This window comes from Symsagittifera roscoffensis, chromosome 1 (genome assembly GCF_963678635.1).
Source record: "Symsagittifera roscoffensis chromosome 1, txSymRosc1.1, whole genome shotgun sequence".
NCBI lineage: Eukaryota > Metazoa > Xenacoelomorpha > Acoela > Convolutidae > Symsagittifera > Symsagittifera roscoffensis.
This window is the reverse complement of record NC_087062.1, coordinates 9,540,378-9,558,810: the sequence shown is the minus strand read 5'-3', so window position 1 is coordinate 9,558,810 and position 18,433 is coordinate 9,540,378.

Here is an 18,433-nt window from a genome sequence, read left to right as displayed (position 1 = left end):
GTTTCCTTGAGCATCATTACCATTCAGAAACAATTAAATTTTAGGTTAAGCGCTAATCATATAATTTCCCTGTATGGAAATTTCAAAATTAGCATTTTTTAAAGTTTTTTTTCAAAAAGTCCTAAATAAACAACTAACTCAAATGCTGGGAAAAAAATTAGGCGTTATTTGCGTGGCAACAACTGAAAAACTTAATTAGCTTTTTTTGTTTCTGAAATCAATGCTAGTCATACATTTTCGATTAATGAAAAAAGCATGACTAGCAGTTGTTTCAAAGATAGCAAACTTTAACAGAACGAGGCTAAAATTCTATTTCATCAGTTGGTAAATCAACACTGAACTTATGAATTCGACGTAACTTGTTTGCATTGACTCATTTTGTTTATATAGCGTTTATCTGACATTATCGGTATTTTCTTAAAAGTGGGCATTTTTCGAGAAACATCTGGCAAAAAAAGTTTTTTAATTTTCACTTAGCTATGGTTGTCGAGCTACGACGCTTTTACAAAGTTAAAATTTACCCTTCGGAAAAGTTATTCAGAATTTTTTTTTGTTCATTTGTCGGGGCAAAATGTTATTGATAATTCCTAAATAACTTTTGTTTCACTCGTTTTTGTTTGTTTTTTCACCAAATCAAGGTAAGTTTTGGTTTTCTCGTTTGTACACATCTGACATTGCGCTATGCACAATAAAACGACACCCCTTCTAGAAAAACTTTTGATTGTGTTTTTTTATAAATGTGGTTTGAACAGACTGTGTTACTTGTACAGCAACTCGCTATCTTTGTTCATTTTCAGTTCGTTAAAGGTGTCCATATATGCTGTTTGAATAACATTACTTCCGAAACTGTCGAATGTGTTGTTCTGTTGAAAACTGGGTTGAAAAGAAATTATTTGTAGGCTCCGTTTTTGTAATCATGACTGCGGTTATTAATCGTTATCGGATCGATTTTGCTTCTGCACCTGTATTTACTGGCAAATTTCGAGCTCAAACTTTAAATACAGTAATTTATGTCTCATCAAATTTCTGTCCACAATTACCGGCTTTAAAAATGGTTTGCTATTTTTGTCAAAACTATCTTAAGCTATTAACCGTTTATGTTGGTTTTTTTTTCAAAATGCGTTTCATTTGAGATGTAGAAAAAAGATTTAAAAAATTAATTATTTCCACGTCATACTAGTTAAATAGTTTGTTTCAATATAACTCTATGTGCTTAACTCTTTGTAACAAATTCCAAACGATTCTGAAAACCATAAATTTGATCACTCGGGTTGTCTGTACCTGGAAGTCCATCCCTGATGAAAATCCTGGAGCCAGGGGAAAGGGTAGCAGGATTTGCAGCCTGGTCAGGGGGAAAACAAGGTCAAAGTCTTGGAATGATTACACTGGCTTTCAAAAACTAAACTAATATATCAACGATCACGCCGAATTATGATACGTAGAATACGTCAGCAGTAAGCTCTGTTTTTAGTGTAGTGAGTTATATCCTTTTGGTTATAACTCATAGAGTAATTTCAGATAAGGTACACCATCTGCTCGTCACGCTATCTTATTTTCGGCCGGATAGATTCGTGCAACTTCTTAGTCTAATGCCAATGTTAATCTTACTCTTATATCTTCTAGTCTCAATAGATCTAGTGTACACCGGTTTGCGCGAGTTAGTTCCAGAATGAGAACAACTGTATTCTAAGTTTTATTCAAACTGTTCTGGTGTTGAAACTACAAATAGTTTCAACACTTACAAATAAGTGGGTTGTTAGTTTAATGGAGTATGAATGGTTGGTATTTAATTTTTTATAGAGATAAAATATCATAATAAAAACCAATGATAAATACTAGTTTAGATCTGGTTCCACCCATCCGGGGTTTAGAGAATTTTAGTTTTTCAATGTTCTTATTGTAGTGGAGGATGGATGGTTTTTTTGTTTTTCTTTAGAGGTTGAGAGCATATTCTTTTTTCTGGTTTGGAAGAAGAGATGTTATCGCGATAGTTTCGGGACATCGTATTATGATTTCTGATCGGTTGTGATGAGTGTTGATCTGGTTGATTTTAGAGAGTAGGAATGGTCTAATCACATTCGAGAGTGTCGTGTAGTTCGACTTTGGATGCAGTGCCTGGTGACTTGGATCTGTACGTATACTTGAACATCGAGATGGCCATTGTTCTGTTGCAATGGGTTTTCTTTGCTGCAATGCCAAGTCGTACTTTAAGTCCGTTGAGTGTAGTGACTGTAGGCAGCATATCGGGTGTATTTTGCCATTCCGTAGTTGGAGTGTGATTGGGTTGTCAAGTTCCTTGCTGTTCATCTTTGGGCTGTATGTAATCTACATTGTGTATTGTATTAATTACATATCCAAATCTTTGTTATTTTTGTTGTTAGTTATGATCTTGCATTAATTTTTTTCGCAAAAGCGTTCTTGTTTAATTCGGTTATTTTTAAGAGAAAAATTTATCCAGTTCTAAGCTTGTTTTAACCCAGTTTGGTTACCGTGGGTTTTCTTTTCTTAGTCATGCTGTTAGGTTGTGGTTTATGGTGTTTAGTAAGCTTGTGTTGGTTAGTTTGGATTATTGTATAATTCCTTTCCAACCGGGTTAAAGGAAAGTTTGAAATGTGTTAAAACTGGTTAGAGTTGTTATCAGTGAAAGTTAAAAGTTAAATTCATTATTTTAAACATTTCTTCGTGAGCGAGCTGTACGATTGTGGATAGGATTGTGGGCGAGTAAAAAATGGGTTTTCTTTGCTGCAATGGGTTTTTCAAAACTGCACAGGATTGTGGGCGAGTAAAAAATGGGTTTTCTTTGCTGCAGTGGGTTTTCAAAACTGCACAGAAGCGTCTTTGAAAAGGTTAGTACTGCTTGAATTTTTTAAGCAATTTTTATTATTTTACTACTTTGAAATTAATAATTTTACGGTTTTATTTGGGGGTTTGAAATTTTACTGCTTCATTTATTGTAATTGTTTAATCTAAATTTATGATTCTAGAAAAAATTTCTGTTTTTTGTTTCGATTTTTTTTTAATGATTGATGATCGTGCCTGTGAATACTAAAGAAAAAGAGAAAACATTTATTAAGAATAGTTAGTTTTGTTTCGAATTTATTAGAATAATTTTTTTAATTCGTACTTACCTTATTCGTCGGGGAAGAATCCATGAGGAAAAAAAACGTCGTGAATCATTTCTCATGATGTTATTAAATTAGCTAGTAGGCAAATGATGTATTTAATTTGGAGAAGTGGCCAAAGCCGTTTTTTGACAAGTAGGTTGGGTTTAAGCAGTTTTTGGTGAGGGGAAATTTCGAGGGCTATTAAGGGACTTCATAGTTTTTTTTTATTGGATGATCGGGGGTATTTGTGGGTTATTTGTACTTTAGGCTAAATGATCATGTCGATTTTGTTCTTTAGGCTAATTCAATATTTTTGCTTGAGGGTATTTCGAGGTCTAAGCTGGGAAAAAAATGTTGATTTTTGTTCTAGTTGATAGTGGAGGGTCGTAATATTGAGACTTTGTTTATTTAAGTTGTCAAATTTGAGCGAGTTGCTTATTTTTAACCAGGGGGCCTTAAAGTTATACTTAGAGATACGCTTCAAGGTGATTGTTTGTCGGCTAAAGAAGTCGTGTCAAAAATAAGGTGATTATTCGGAAAGGTTCTTATTGGCTGAAATTGAACTAATTTGTTCAAGTGCTTTCCAGCATGAACTTTGAGAAAATGTTCGGTCTATAAAAATATCTTCAAGAGGTGAAAATTTTAATTAGTTTAAAGTGTTTTTTGAAATTCAACTTTCTATAATATTTTGGATTGCGAGATGAATGTTTTGTAACCTTTTCGTGGCTGATTACAAAATCGCGATGATTGCCTATATGGAGATTTTTCATTTAGATCTTGTGGTGTAATTTTATCTTCTAATTTTCGATTTTTTTTTCGTTTGAGTGATTTTGTGTTGTCTAAATTTTTTTATATTTGTTTGGGAAGTTCTTTGTCCTTTTTATCTAATTGTTTTTGGATGGAGTACATATCAGTGCTTTGATTTTGATGTTGTTCTGAGCTATTTTGAATAACTTCAAGTCCTGTAAAAGAGTATAATTGAGTAAGTTCTCGAAGGGCGTACTCTTTCGGGTAATAAGGTAAAAGATTGTTTCGATGTTGAACGATTTCTTTTTTGTTTAAGTCTGTAAGTTTGTATGTTACATCACTGGGTTTATCAATTATTTGATACGATCTTTTTCGGAGTGGTTGTAGTTTATTAAGAATTTCCTTTTTGTGTTGTAAAGTTCACAATTAAAACATATGTTCCGATTTTTAAATTTGTAGCTGGGGTACATCGGGAATTTATTTGGGAATTAATATTTTGTCTTTGTAATAATTTTTTGTTACTTTCTAGTAAATTTTGTTGTGTTTTTTGTCTCTGCTTAAAATCCATTGGGTGTGTATACCGGAAGCTAATTTTAAATTTTGTGCATGATGAAAGTGATTTTTATCGTGGGTATGCAATGGTAGATTGTATTATATTGATTCTTTAGTGGGTTGGCAATAACCGTGTGTATTTTTGTTTAATCATTGCATAATACTAAAAGAGGTCCATTTATTCAATAGAGGTTGCAGTGCGTGCTTGTCGGGGCGCAAAGTACTATTTTTTTTAGCCCACAATGAGCCGACAATTTGGATCCCTCCATCGCTCAAATTCCCACCCAGCCAACTTCCAAACTCAAATCCCAATAATTCCCCTTTTTGCTTTCCCAACACCCGATTTTCCTATCATTAATATTTCATCAAGCATGAATTCTGATACTAACTCAGATATTTCAGTTTTATATTCTATCTCACAATTTAAAAACCCTAATGTAGAAACCCCGACGAATTTGCAGACTCCGAACCATCTCCCTCAAATTATACCCAGACCAACTCCTCAGTTTTTTCAAAACCCCCATTTCAACCAATCCCACCAAATAATCCACTCCCATCCATTTCCACTCCTTCTCATGCTTCCCAAGTGACCCCAACCTATTCTCCACTTCATTCCGACAGATCATATAATAATACCCCAGATACCCCCCAAATTTCCCAGGAGCTCGATAATTTTATAACTTTACAACAACAATTAATACACCCCAATACTCTTACAATACATCAACTATCATCCACAGTAACATCCTCAAATCCACCTACTCATACACCCTCAGCTTACACTCCATCATTAGCACAATCATCCACATACACCGAAACACCTACTTGCACTCACCGATCTTATCGCACTTTTAAACGAAAATTTCCAAATCACCCGATGCCAACCAAACCCGGAACAGCCCGCGAATATATTAATCACCCGCAACACACCAACACGAAAAACTTCCTTGAAATCACCTTACCCTCATTTCCGCAATATACATTAAACACACCTAACGAAGGGCCTGTTTGTTCTTGACACAGAGGCATCACTAGTAGCCATCTCCGTAATACTGCATCAGGAGCAGGAATGGAATGGAAGAACAGTTCTCCGTCCCATTTCATATGGCAACAAGGTGTTAAGTGACACTGAGATGAAATATGGTGCACCGAAAGCAGAAATGTTTGCAATAGTAACATTCATGGAAAAGTACCTCGCCTAGTTGGGGAGCGCTCCCTTTCAGTTACGCGTGTACAACAGAGCGTTATCCTGGTTGAAGCCATACTCGATGGATCAGAGTTATATTGGTAGATGGATAGTAAGATTAGATGGCTACCACATGATAATCGAGCACAGGATGCGTGATGAACACCAGAACGCTGACAGCCTCAGCAAGAAGACCGTCATCTATGAAAGATTGGAACAGAAGCCAGCCAATCAGGTAGAAATCAAGAAAGGGTTCTCGTTTCTGGACAATGAAACTTATGAAGCGCTTCCCTTGACGAGATGGTTAGACAAGTCTGGACATCCGATTCCAGGACATCCTGAGTTACCTGTAGAGAAGGCAGCCGAGATAAAGATTCTATCCAAGAAGGACCCGGTGCCCTTGGATCTGTTGCTGTGCTCAAACCTGTTCTAGCGAGAACTCTCTCGCATGAACATAAACAGCCTCTCATTATTGGATAAAACGGTGCAGGTCACAACACAAGTGATGCGGATGCTGGGTGGATTGTTGGAGAGAGAAGTGACCACAGATGACCCTGAGTGGTCAGCAGCCATGGCATCACTGACAGTCAGCGAGAAGGTGGAGATCATGCCGTCAAGACGACAACACAGAAAAAATGAAAGGGATTGTAGGACTAAAGTTCAGCAACTAGTGTCCTCGATACCCCAAAACGTTTTAACAAGTTTTTAGTACAAACGGAAAGAACAGGGGAACGGAACACAAAAGAAAATTGTCACATTTGAAGTTCAAGATCAGAGGGCTAAAGAGGTTGAACAGAACCCAGGGCAAAGAAGTTTGTCCGGGGAGACGAACGGTGAGGAGAGCAGGCGAGTTCAGGATCAACACCCGGGACAAGGTAGTTTGTCCGAGGAGTCTGAAGTAGATGAAAAAGTTCCTGATGAGGAACAGGATCTGGAGGATAAAATTTTGTCCGGGGAGTTCAGATGGATGAACAGAACACACAGAATTGATCCGGAGGAGGGAACGTGCTCCATCGCAGACTCTTCAATTGATGTTAATTCCCGGAAATCAGGAATCGACACCTACTCAGACAGGAACTCGAGCTCAGGATCGGAACTGTCAGAGCTAGCGATCCCCACGCTACTGGTGGAGACTCGAGCAAGGGATCTGGACAGGGAGGTATATCAAGACCCTGACAGTGATCGCTACCTCATACCAGGTGAAAGAGTCTTTGACAACGCAGCAGATGATCTGGAAACAATCGCGGTATCGTAACATTCGATAAGTTTGTTCCCACAAAAAGAGGTGATCAGGACTGATCTTCAACCACTCGAACAAGAAACACGACCGTTGGCGAAGATTCGGTGCGTTAAGATGGAAGATGACACGCATCAGCCAGATGAATAATCAGATGAGGGTCTTGAAGACGTACTTGAAGGCGAGATACAGACTCTCGGATCTACAGAGCGCAGAGAAATGACCGCATGACGAGCAACTTGAAAAGATGGATCTAAAATGGAGCTCCGGACAAATGAGACTTGGAGGAACACAGTTACCGCATTCTGAGACAGTACTTTATGCAGAAAGAGGGAAGGTTATATCTGAACAAGGACGGAATTGTGGCTTGTAAGAGAAGAGAAGAGGACAATAAAACGCGATAATGTTGCCGCAACTCTATCAGACAGACTTTTTATTGAGGTCACATGATCAGATGGGCCATCAGGGAATCGACAAAGTGTACCAGAGGTTCCTGAAACGCTTTCAGTGGCCTGGAATTAAAAAGGCATGCGAGAAGTGGGTAACAGCATGTCTGTCATACCAACAGGTCAAGGATCCAAGGAGATTTCGATTTCCCTTGCAGTCGATCGTGTCATCTGAATTCAACGAGGTGGTGCAGATTGATCACCAAAAGATAAGTATGACAGTGGTTACAATCAAGTCTTGGTCATGATAGATCACTTCATGAAGTATGCACAGACCGTGCCCTGCATAACTGCCTCAGCAGAAGAGACGTGCGATCACCTGATCAATACGTGGATAGCGAGACATGGTTGTCCGATGACGTTTCAATCGGATAACGGAACGGCTTTCGTGGGAGAACTTACGAAAGAGCTCATGAGACGTTCACAGGTGTCTCATCCTCACTCCACGACATACCATCTCAAGACGAATGGCTTAGTGGAAAGGCAAAATCGAACGTTAGTGTCGATGCTGAGGGTATATTGTTCCAGGTACATGACCGATTGGAACAGATATCTTCCACAGGTGATGGGAGCTTACAACAACACGCAACACTCCACCACCGGAGTTAGTCCACACATGATGTTAACAGGACACGAGAAGTCTTTGCCCTTGATTTTCTTTTACCCAGAGTATGAGGGGAAGAAATTATCACCACAAGTCTAGGTAAGAGATGTGATTAGACGTCAACAAGAACTATACGACTTCTGTAGACTGAAAACTCAGGCACAGGTAAGGCAGAGGAAAAGACTCGATAAAAAATCAGCTGGTGCAGAAGTTTACTCGGTAGGAGACTACGTGTGGGTATTTCAGAACGTTATACCACCAAAAGGAACGAAAAAGCTCCTAAAAAATGGAGGGGACCCTTCTTGATTACGAAATTGCACCAGGAGGGACGCTTTTATAGACTGAGTACTGGCCGAGCCGCTCACTACGAAAACATTAAGCCGCACAACTCATCGACAGAAGACTGGTGTACACCTGCAGACATGGAGGAGGGGGGATTATCTGATTCTGGACCCTCCTTGTGAGGTCAACGAGAAGGGCATCAGGGAAAAGAACGATGGAAATGAGGTCGTAGAGGAAGGACCAAGTCCACCACTAGACCTGGATCCCAACGAGGTGATTGGAGCAAATGGAGAAACCTTACCCTACGCGGAGGAGGACTGGCAAGACCCCGAGCAAATGGAGGTCCCCAATAATTTGGAACCAGATCTTCCATTTACAAGACTCACGAAGAAATAAAATCCTTGCGGAGATGACTTCGTAGTATACAGGATAGATCTGAAGAAGATAGGAGAAGAAGTAGTGGGTCTAGAAGAAATAATTTGTCACAGGACATCGACCTAGTCGACGATCGCGACGAGGAGGGGGTCGATGACCGGTCCAAGCCCGAGGTAGAATTCGACAACGAGCAACAGCAATCCTATGAACAAGACTTGACGAATCTGTGTGTCTTGGAATGGCTGAATGAAATGACGTCGGACCCAAAGGAGACCAGTGTCACGATTCGAGATGTAGATCGTAAAAGCATGAAATACATAAAAACCGAAAGAGATGATCCTTCCTGGGCTGCCCAGGAAGGGCAATTACTCATTCCTACTTCCAACCTCGATTTAATATCCGGTATGCGATCGACGGGGAAGTCGATGGATATTTTTGTCCGGAAAGTGGGGATAGGACTTACCCACACTGAAAAATTATTAATAAAAAAATTAAGGATAGCAAGAGAGACAGGTGATTTAGAAGCGAAAACAGGCGAGGACCCTAAAAAACCGTACATAGGGAGAGTAGTTGAGTCATATTTTAGCTTATCAAATGAAAACTCAAGTAGAATAATATTGACAGATAGCGATTTTATACTCACAAACAGAACATGTGCGATAGCGATCACAGCAGACATGAGTTTAAAGACAGCATTAGCAGCGGATTTTAAGAGAGAATGTAAAAACGTAGAATTCCTTTAAAAGCAAAGACAAGGAATAGGAGGCGTAGCGGCTTTGCCTCCGGCGGCTTCACAGATACCGGGAAAGTAATTATGCTTCTTGGTGACTGAGGCGACGGAGAAGCGGCAGGTGGACCCGGAAAACCTTGTCTTGTCCTTGAAGAGATTTAGAGACTTCCTTGTGGAAAGGGGAGTGAAGGAACTCTCGCTTCCAGTGTACAATCCAAACAGAGGACGACTGCATCCACGGGAGAATTATGCACTGATACACGTAATCTTCTCTGATACTAATGTACAAGTATAATTACTTATAAAAAATATTATTTAAGTATACGCTGAGTTTAGGTTGCATGCAGGAAGGTGTCATACTAAATGTGTGTGGTGTGTTGTGTGTTTTTTTATGTTATGTTACGTCGTATGTTATTAAGACCCTGGGTAAGAAGGAATAAGTGACCACGAATAACCGAATGATGATCTTAGTAATAGATCCAAAGTTTGGACTGTCCATTTTTAGGTCGAATTCCAAATTTTAAGTAACAAACTGATTTTAAAAAATTTTAGGATCAAAATCTTTTTATCTGACTGTTTTAAGTAAATTTTAATATAAGATTAGTGTAAAGCTGACAAATGTGATGTTCGTGACTTTTTTTTAGATCCTGATTGATCATTTAATTATTCACTTGATTTCAATTCATCAAACCGATGATAGAATCGAATCTGAAAGAAAATGGACAACTTCAACATAAACGAATTGATGGACCTGGCAGAGGCATATGTGGGAACGATGGTAGATGCGATCTATCGTCGGCTGATGGATCGAGACTTCGCTCTGGAGGACACAGAGGTAGTCATGTTGCTGACCGCCTTAAAAAACATCTTGGGGCATGATAGCCGTGGGGACCACCCCACGGAAGTCTTATTGATGGCAGCATATGGAGAAAGAGGAGTACTAGACCGCCCGAACATGAGAGTGATGAGGTGGAGAAACGGGGCTCTCTCAGGAAGTGACTTGGCGAACGAACCCGGATTGGGAAGTTCGAGCACCTACCAACCAGGTGAGATGCCTTTGCCCACCAAGCCTAGGCCTGGATTGAGGATGATGCATCAGGAAATGAACAGCGAGGCTGCCTCGTCTTGTTCACAACTGAAAGCAGCTGTGCCACCAAAGAGGGCGAGAGTAGAGGACGAGGTTCAGACAAACGAAACCATGCAAGACCTTAACGGAACGGTAGAAGAACTGGAGAAGACCAGAAGGAAGCTGGATAAAATGACCAAGACCATGCTCAGTACAGAGGAAGATAGAGACATAAGGAAAAAAACAGTTTGAAGATTGTAACAAGAAACAGGTTGAAGAAATAGAGCGCTTGAGGCAAGAGTACAAAGAGCGTATGGAGCGGCTGATGTTGACGACAGCCGTAGCAAAAGTGTTACCTACAAGGAATATTCCCCGACCCGAGTGACACTTTAGGTGACCCAGTTGTGGAGCAAACGGTGAGAAAATTGATAGAGACAGTTGGACGATTGGTCGCTAATAGAAATGCGCCAGGTTCCGGGGTGACTGCAACCTATGGGACAATAGATGACACGGGCAAGAGATGATGACGAGAACGGGAGTTAGTGATACAACGTTACCGACAAAGAGCTCTAAGGTTACAGACAGAAAAATACGAGAAATGCTGATGAAGAAAGTGTCCCGAGTGATTGAAGTGCAGAAGAACAACCAGTTGAAGTATAGCTTCACAGGAGTTCCAGACACGGATTAGCGAGCCTGCTTCAATCGATCGACTTAGAGCCCAGCAGTAAACCTGCAGCAACCGCCACTTGGGACATCACATCTGATACTGGGTGGCAGCTTGGTGAGAGTACTCCAGAATTTGAGGACCTCCTGGATCACTACGGTGATGGCCTTTGGAGGTGCAAGGATAGCCCAGCTTTTTCGGATGGCTGATGAACCCAGGGAAGATCCCTAACATAATGATCCTAGTAGGGACGAACAACGTATCAAGAGGCTCAGATTGGGAAGAGGCACAATGGGAATCGATGATGGTGTGCCTATGTACTACTCTCTGCCATAAATTCAAGTGCGCGGTACTGACCGTCTGCACCGTATCAATGAGCACGAGAACGTTGACAGCGACAAGAAGAAGACATAATGAAGGATTCATCAGGTGGAACAATATAAAAAGGAACTTGGCGAGTCTAAATGCTGGACGGATGATCCTTATGGATATTGAACACAAGCTGAGAGCTATGAATCAGGCCAAATTAATCACCGATGGAATCCACTTTGATAGCATTGAAGCACAAGCCTGGTTGAACAGAGTCTTCCAAGAGCAACTGAATGAAATGGAAGTCGAGCTCTTTGACACGGGAGTGCTGAAGAAGGAAGAAACCACGAATGAGCCGGCAGTTTCAACCTTCGTGCCCCCTAACTTATAAACACGTTTGGGAACATTTCCAGCCGTGACATACAGGCCGCAAAGCTTTAGCGAGCCAGGGCAAAGGACATTTGTACAAGATTGATTGGGGGAAGCGCCAATGAGGAGAACCGTCCATCCAAGACGAAGATTAGGACCTATCAATCCAACCGCGGAGACGACCAGCACCTCAAGATCAGACACAAGATCAGAGACGGCGAGTACCAGCCGAGAGGAGCGACGTCCAGACAGGAGCTCTTTGATGTGGTCGAGGCCCATACCTTCTCCCTGGCATACATACAAACAGGATCTGATGAAATTGAACCTTCAGACGGTGAGCTTTGCAGCAGATGCCCTGAGAATGTTAAATGGAGCGAGATTGTCTGTCAACGGACTGTAATCAATAACAGGCGTGGACTGGTTGATGGCCGCTGGCATAAACTTCAGCTCTAGAACCACCTTGAGATTTGCCGACTTAGAGGGACTGCCCTCAAACAATACAATGGGTCCAGTAAATGCGAGACTGTTGCAGGACGTGAAGCTGAATCACGATGAAGGAAATCGAGAAGAAAGACCCGGAAGATTCTTGACGACGAGGGCACCAATAGGCACCAAAATGTTCAGACAGAGAAAAGCACCCCAGGTCAAGTAAAAGATAGAGCATAATCGAAACAAGTAAACCAAGAAGTTGATGTTCAGAGATACGGTGGATTGAAGGCGATCAAGAAAGATGAGACCATCTTTGCTGCGTATGACAAAGCAGAAATGAGGAAGGCAAATATCATGGTAGTCGCGAGCTCAGACTTCGTGTATACCTCCAAGTCTCTGTTTTGGCAGCGGTCGACCTGGACCTAATGCAACTTGTGTCGATGGCAATCGGGGTACAACGACAGACAGAAATGAACACAATCACAATCAGATTTGCTGGCATGAACGACCATCTACACAGTAGGGGTTTCATGAGCAGACTCAGAGAGCCTACGAAAGCCGACGACGCTATATGGCCAGCTATAAAGGATATCCTTGAGTCAATGGGTGAAGTAGTGGACACCCTAATGAAGGTGCCTTCACCAAGATAACACCGAGAGCCGTGTTTGCACTGCCTCCGGGATATGCAGAGCTCCCGGATGGACTGAAGTTTGTATATGCGAAGGTGGACCCTTGGTGAGATCGTCACCCATGGAAGGAGACGACGAGGCGGAACCTTCTACGCACCAGAGCTCGGTTGTGTCGTCAGTGGTGATTGTAGACAGCAGGAAGAAAGCGGAAGGTCCGGGGGAAGCAATCAGAACCCTGAACCTGGAACGAGTGAAGCATCTGGATCTCGAGGATCTAGCCTGCAGACAAGAGTTGACGGAGGCCTTGGGGATCAAGAGTCTGTCACATGAGGACTTGAGCAATCATTATTGTGTGATTTGGCTAAAGGCCCATGAGGGGCACTTCTCTCGAGCCAAGACACTGGAGATGGCGGACTTGACGGAAATTCCCCAGAGATCAATAATGGGACTAATCAATTACAGACCTCTCAAGGAGCTGGGAAGTCCGGGCCTCATAGTGGAGCCACCCAAGCATCGGACTAGTACAGCCAGGACCAGAGTGGTGATCCCCGCGGAGCTTAGGGCAGTGGACAAGCTTCTTGAACCAAAGGACATGAGACGTCTTGATACGGCCTACATGGGTGCGAAACTTGCGGAAGACCCAAGGTACGGTAGATCCTGTGGAACTTCACAGCTGGCCTAGACGTTAGCAATTTATGATCGGTCAGATCCTGGAACGGCGAGAGCGATCCTTGTGGCGGGGTCGGATTTTGAGGGGACGTCACCGAAGTTGTTTTGGCCAGAAACCTTGGTTTACCTTCTTGCAGGGGCGGAGTTAAATCAAATGTTGACCCTGGTCGTAGCGATGAACTCAGAGATACCGTGTGAACCGAAGTGTTTATTGTTCGCGGGAATGAATGATCACCTGCACGTGGCGGGACTACTTGAGCCTCTGAGAAGTGGGGAGCCTACACCAAAGAAGATCTGGGAGGCGATTCAGAAGCTGTTTGCAGCATTGAATGAAGTGCAGGAACTGGTGACATCCCGGTTGGGATCGAAGACAAGATTGGTTTTCGCGTCATCGCCGGGTTACGCTAGTATGCCAACTGCTTTACAATTCGTTTACGCCATGTTAATTCTGATTGCGGAGGGAAACGGATGGCGGATGCTGATGGCGGCCCCAAATCGTGAGCTGGAGCCTCCTGAAGATGGTGAACTTGAGAATTTTGAAGTCGGAAGTGGCGGCGGCGTGGGCGGATGTGTCCCACGCTCTAAGGGGCTTTTACGCGCTTGTGGACATCCTAATCGTCTTGGACGAGGTCCTTTGTCTGGAGGTGTTGAACCTTTCCCGGCAACTGAAGTTCAACCCGGAGGTGGGAGATGACCCATCTGTGATAACTCATCTAACAGCCAGCCTGTGGTTCGGGAGTTTGGAGCTGACGATCACGATTTCGACTAGCAGCACGAGGGGGCCCAAACAACCAGAGAAAGAATGTGGCTGCAGCCGAAAACAAGTGGAATCGATGGCATACCGTCTAACTCAAGAGAGAGGAAGATGGCCGTTCCTGACCCCGAGACTTGAAAATGTGACGGACAAGACGAGCGAGAGTGCTCCACCGCTGGTGAAGCAAATATGGGAGTTTCTGGAGGAACAGCTGGAAGTAGCAGAAAAGAAAGAGATGACGGTGGGGAGATTCGTCACGGCAGCAAACGAATCTCCCCACCGTCATCTTGAGTCCATGTTGGGAAAAGAAGTACATAGACAAGGTGTTCTACGCGGGGAACGCGATCTTCGAGGCGTTCGTGCAGGAACTCTTGAGTATGCCAATCAACCTCCTACTGGCTTTGTACTTGGTATACCCCAGGTATCTGTTCAGCATGGGCCCAGCATATATGTTTAGCAGAGGTGTGGAGACGCTCCGAATTGACAGATACTTGACCCTGATACAACTGACACATGGGGAGCTGACGACATTTCATCGACTGATGAAATATGGGGAACCCCTGTCGGTGAGGAAGGCCCACCCGAGTGCAGAGACTTATTCCTATAAGTGTGCTGCTGGACTAAAGACGCTGCTAGTAGAATACCTCCTGATGCAGAACAGGCATTTGACAGGCGAAGAGAGAAGCGCAAAGACGAGAGAAGGAGTGAGGGAGGCGAATGGAGGAATACCTCTGCTGACCGAATAGTGCTTGGCCATGAGATCTGATCCCGTGGGGATGATCAGGGGACTGGGAGAGGTGGTGATCTGTGTTTATGGGCCAGCCGTGACGTACGTCTTCTCGGATCTGCTTGTGGCAGCGTACCGACACTCTGTGGTGCACGTGAGCCTGATCAGCGTTCTGCATAGGACGACACTAAACTGGTGCCGACAAGAAGACTTGAGAGCGCGAATGAGTGAGACAGTACTCTTCCGGAAGCTAATAGTACCCAGAGCTAAGGACCCAGAGCTAATAGTGCTCAATTACAGGGATCAACTGCAGTCAGGGGTCAACGAAACGGGGAGAGTATCAATATGTGCCTGGAGTGATGGGAATAGCTTATAACCCTTTCCTGGATTCGGAGGCCGGAAACGCCTACATGAACTTAAAGGTGGCGGAATTGTTAAAGTCTGGACGGAGAAAAACATTGAGATTGACCCGACGGAAAGGGAAAGACCAAAACTAGGTCTGTTACTTGAGAAGATTCCAGAGGTGATCATCGTGCCGCGCTCGAACAAGAGGGTGGAACTAAAAATGGGAAATGGAGACGACATCTTGGTTACAGCGCGAATGAGTGAGACAGTACTCTCCGGGAAGATAAAGGACCCAGAGCTAATAGTGCTCAATTTCAGGGGTCCACTGCAATCAGGGGTCAACGAAACGGGGAGAGTATCAATATGTGTCTGGAGTGATGGGAATAGCTTATAATCCTCTCCTGGATTCGGAGGCCGGAAACGCCTACATGAACTTTGAGGTGGCGGAATTGTTAAAGTTCTGGACGGAGAAAATCATTGAGATTGACCCGACGGAAAGGGAAAGACCAAACCTAGGTCTGTTACTTGAGAAGATGCCAGAGCAAGAGGGTGGAACTAAAGATGGGAAATGGAAACGACATGTTGATTACGAATTTGGGGAATGTTTGGAAGTTGCTGAGATCCTCTTGGTGTCAACATACCCACGCGAGTTTGATTGAAGAAGTCACGGAGCGAGTGAGACTGTCACCAGCGAAGGATGAAGACTTGGGCAACCTGAACGTGGTGCACAAACTTATCCTACCTCATCGAAAGGAATCGGAGGAAACAAGGAGCAAACTGGACAAGTTAGTGAAGAAGATGGAACGGGGTAGTTGTCAGGACGTAGAGTGTGGAGGTGGAGAGCTTTCTTGTGACGGACGATCCTGCGTCAAAATACAATCTTTTCAGAAGGAGGAATTAGCCACGTGGTTTGGTGAACAGATTCACTGACGCGCTAGAGAGGGATCAGCCGGAGTCAGGAGAGGGGGAGAGCACGGACGAAACCCTCAGCGAAACTGGAGAGGAAATGGAAGCAAGGAATACGCCCGTAGGAGGGGCAGCGAACAGAGATTTTAGTCCCGGCACTACACGTGAGCTACTATAAGAGCTGAGTGGATACGACTGGGCAAACACGGCCACCCCACCTTTGGGGTCTCCCCGGAAGAATTTTGAGCTGCCACTAGCGAGCGAACCATCCAACATGGGAATGGTGCTCCTGACCGATGAAGTAAAGGAGAAAAGTACCTTTGAAGGCAACAAAGAAATGTTCTTGAGCACGCTGGACGAGGAGGCATGGCAAAGTTTCTTGAGCGAATTCAACCAGAGGGTGGAAGACAAAGCTAAAGTAGACGACTTCAAGGAATAACTGTGGAGCACGGTAGTGAAGTTTGGAGAGCCAGTCCTGATAGGCACTGGACTGGACGAGAAAGTGAGGAACGAGCTGCTCAAGAAAACGATTGGCCTAAGGAAGCGGAAGCAGGATACCGGGGCCAACCCAAATACAGATAGCTCTACTCTAAACAAAAAAACTCTATTTTATAAACAAAATGATAAAAAAGACTAGTAATATGATTAAAGATACTACTATTCTTAAGTCTAGAGAAGGGGCAGGCAGGAATCGGAAAAGAGGGACCGGGACAAAGAAGTCGAGTCAGTGTTGGTGCTGACGACGCCTCCGAGTAGGGGAGTAAGATCAAGGAAGAGGAAAAGGGAGGCAGAAGAGGCAAGTCCATCAGCGGATGCGGTTTCGGAAATAACTTGAAGGAGATAGCTCCCATGGCTCTGGTGCGACGGAAGATGGCGGCCTACAAGGGTGGCACGGCAGCCAGGAAGTTGACAGAGGTGATGGCCGAGGCGGAGGCCTCAACGACTCCAGGGAATGAAGAGGACTTTAAACCTCAGAGGGCGAAAGCAAAGAGGGGCTCAATCAGTGGACAAATGTGGGAAAAGGACATCCGCAAGAAGTGGCTTTCGACGCAACACCAGGCCATTGGGAAGCAAGTGACGTGCGATCCTCTCGAGAGAAATGCGACGAGAAACACCGCTCGACCTTGATGGATAGCTCTGGAGACCGCGAAAGAGCTGGAGAGTTGCCTGAAGAAGCTTGATCACGGGGTGTCCCGCAAGCGGCGGCATTGGGCTTCCCAGCAGAAGGCCGAAGTTAATCAGCTGGAGTTGCGAAACCAGCTGGGGTGGTCTTGGTAGAACTTGATGCTAGAGTACTTTGAAGATGCGATAAGAGCACTCTCGTCGGCATTCCCATTGATGGCGAATCCTTTTGTCAGGACGGCAGGACAGTTGATGTTCACATGGAGTTTTGAGGGAGTGGCGTTAGAGGTGTTGACCTCGCACGACAAACTTAAACTGGGCGTCAAGGGTCTGCGGGTGTACCAAAGGCTGGTGCAGCATATTGCTCGAGACAACTCGGGATTGAGCCTAGCGAGGAGAAAAGATACCACTTGTTTCTTGAGGTGGATCATGTCAGTGATAACTGACACTACTGTTCAAGTGTGCCATCAAAAAGCGAAGGGAAGTAAACCTCTGGGAAGGAGAGTCTCCACTGCCATCCTGAACGTGTACCAGAGTACTGGAATCGAAAAAGAAGAGAGCTCAAGGCAGTCTCTAGAGAGCCATGGTAAGCTTGATTAAAAACGAAGGTTCTTCAACAAGAAATTTGAGGAGGAGCATGACGTGCATTGTAATTTAGCCCGAGCAGAAGACAATTCGAAACCCACGAAACGGGGAGAGTATCAATATGTGTCTGGAGTGTTGGGAATAGCTTATAACCCTTTCCTGGATTCGGAGGCCGGAAACGCCTACATGAACTTTGAGGTGGCGGAATTGTTAAAGTTCTGGACGGAAAAAATCATTGACATTGACCCGAAGGAAAGCGAAAGACCAAACCTAGTTCTGTTATTTGAAAAGATGACAGAGGTGATCAGCGTGCCGCCTTCAAATAAGAGGGTGGAACTAAAGATGGGAAATGGAAACGACATGTTGATTACGAATTTGGGGAATGTTTGGAAGTTGTTTAGACTCTCTTGGTGCCCACATACCCACGCGAGTTTCAATGAAGAAGTCACGGAGCGATTGAGACTGTCACCAGCGAAGAATGAAGACTTGGGCAACCTGAACGTGGTGCACAAACTAATCCTACCTCATCGAAAGGAATCGGAGGAAACAAGGAGCAAGCTGGACAAGTTAGTGAAGAAGATGGAACCGGGTAGTTG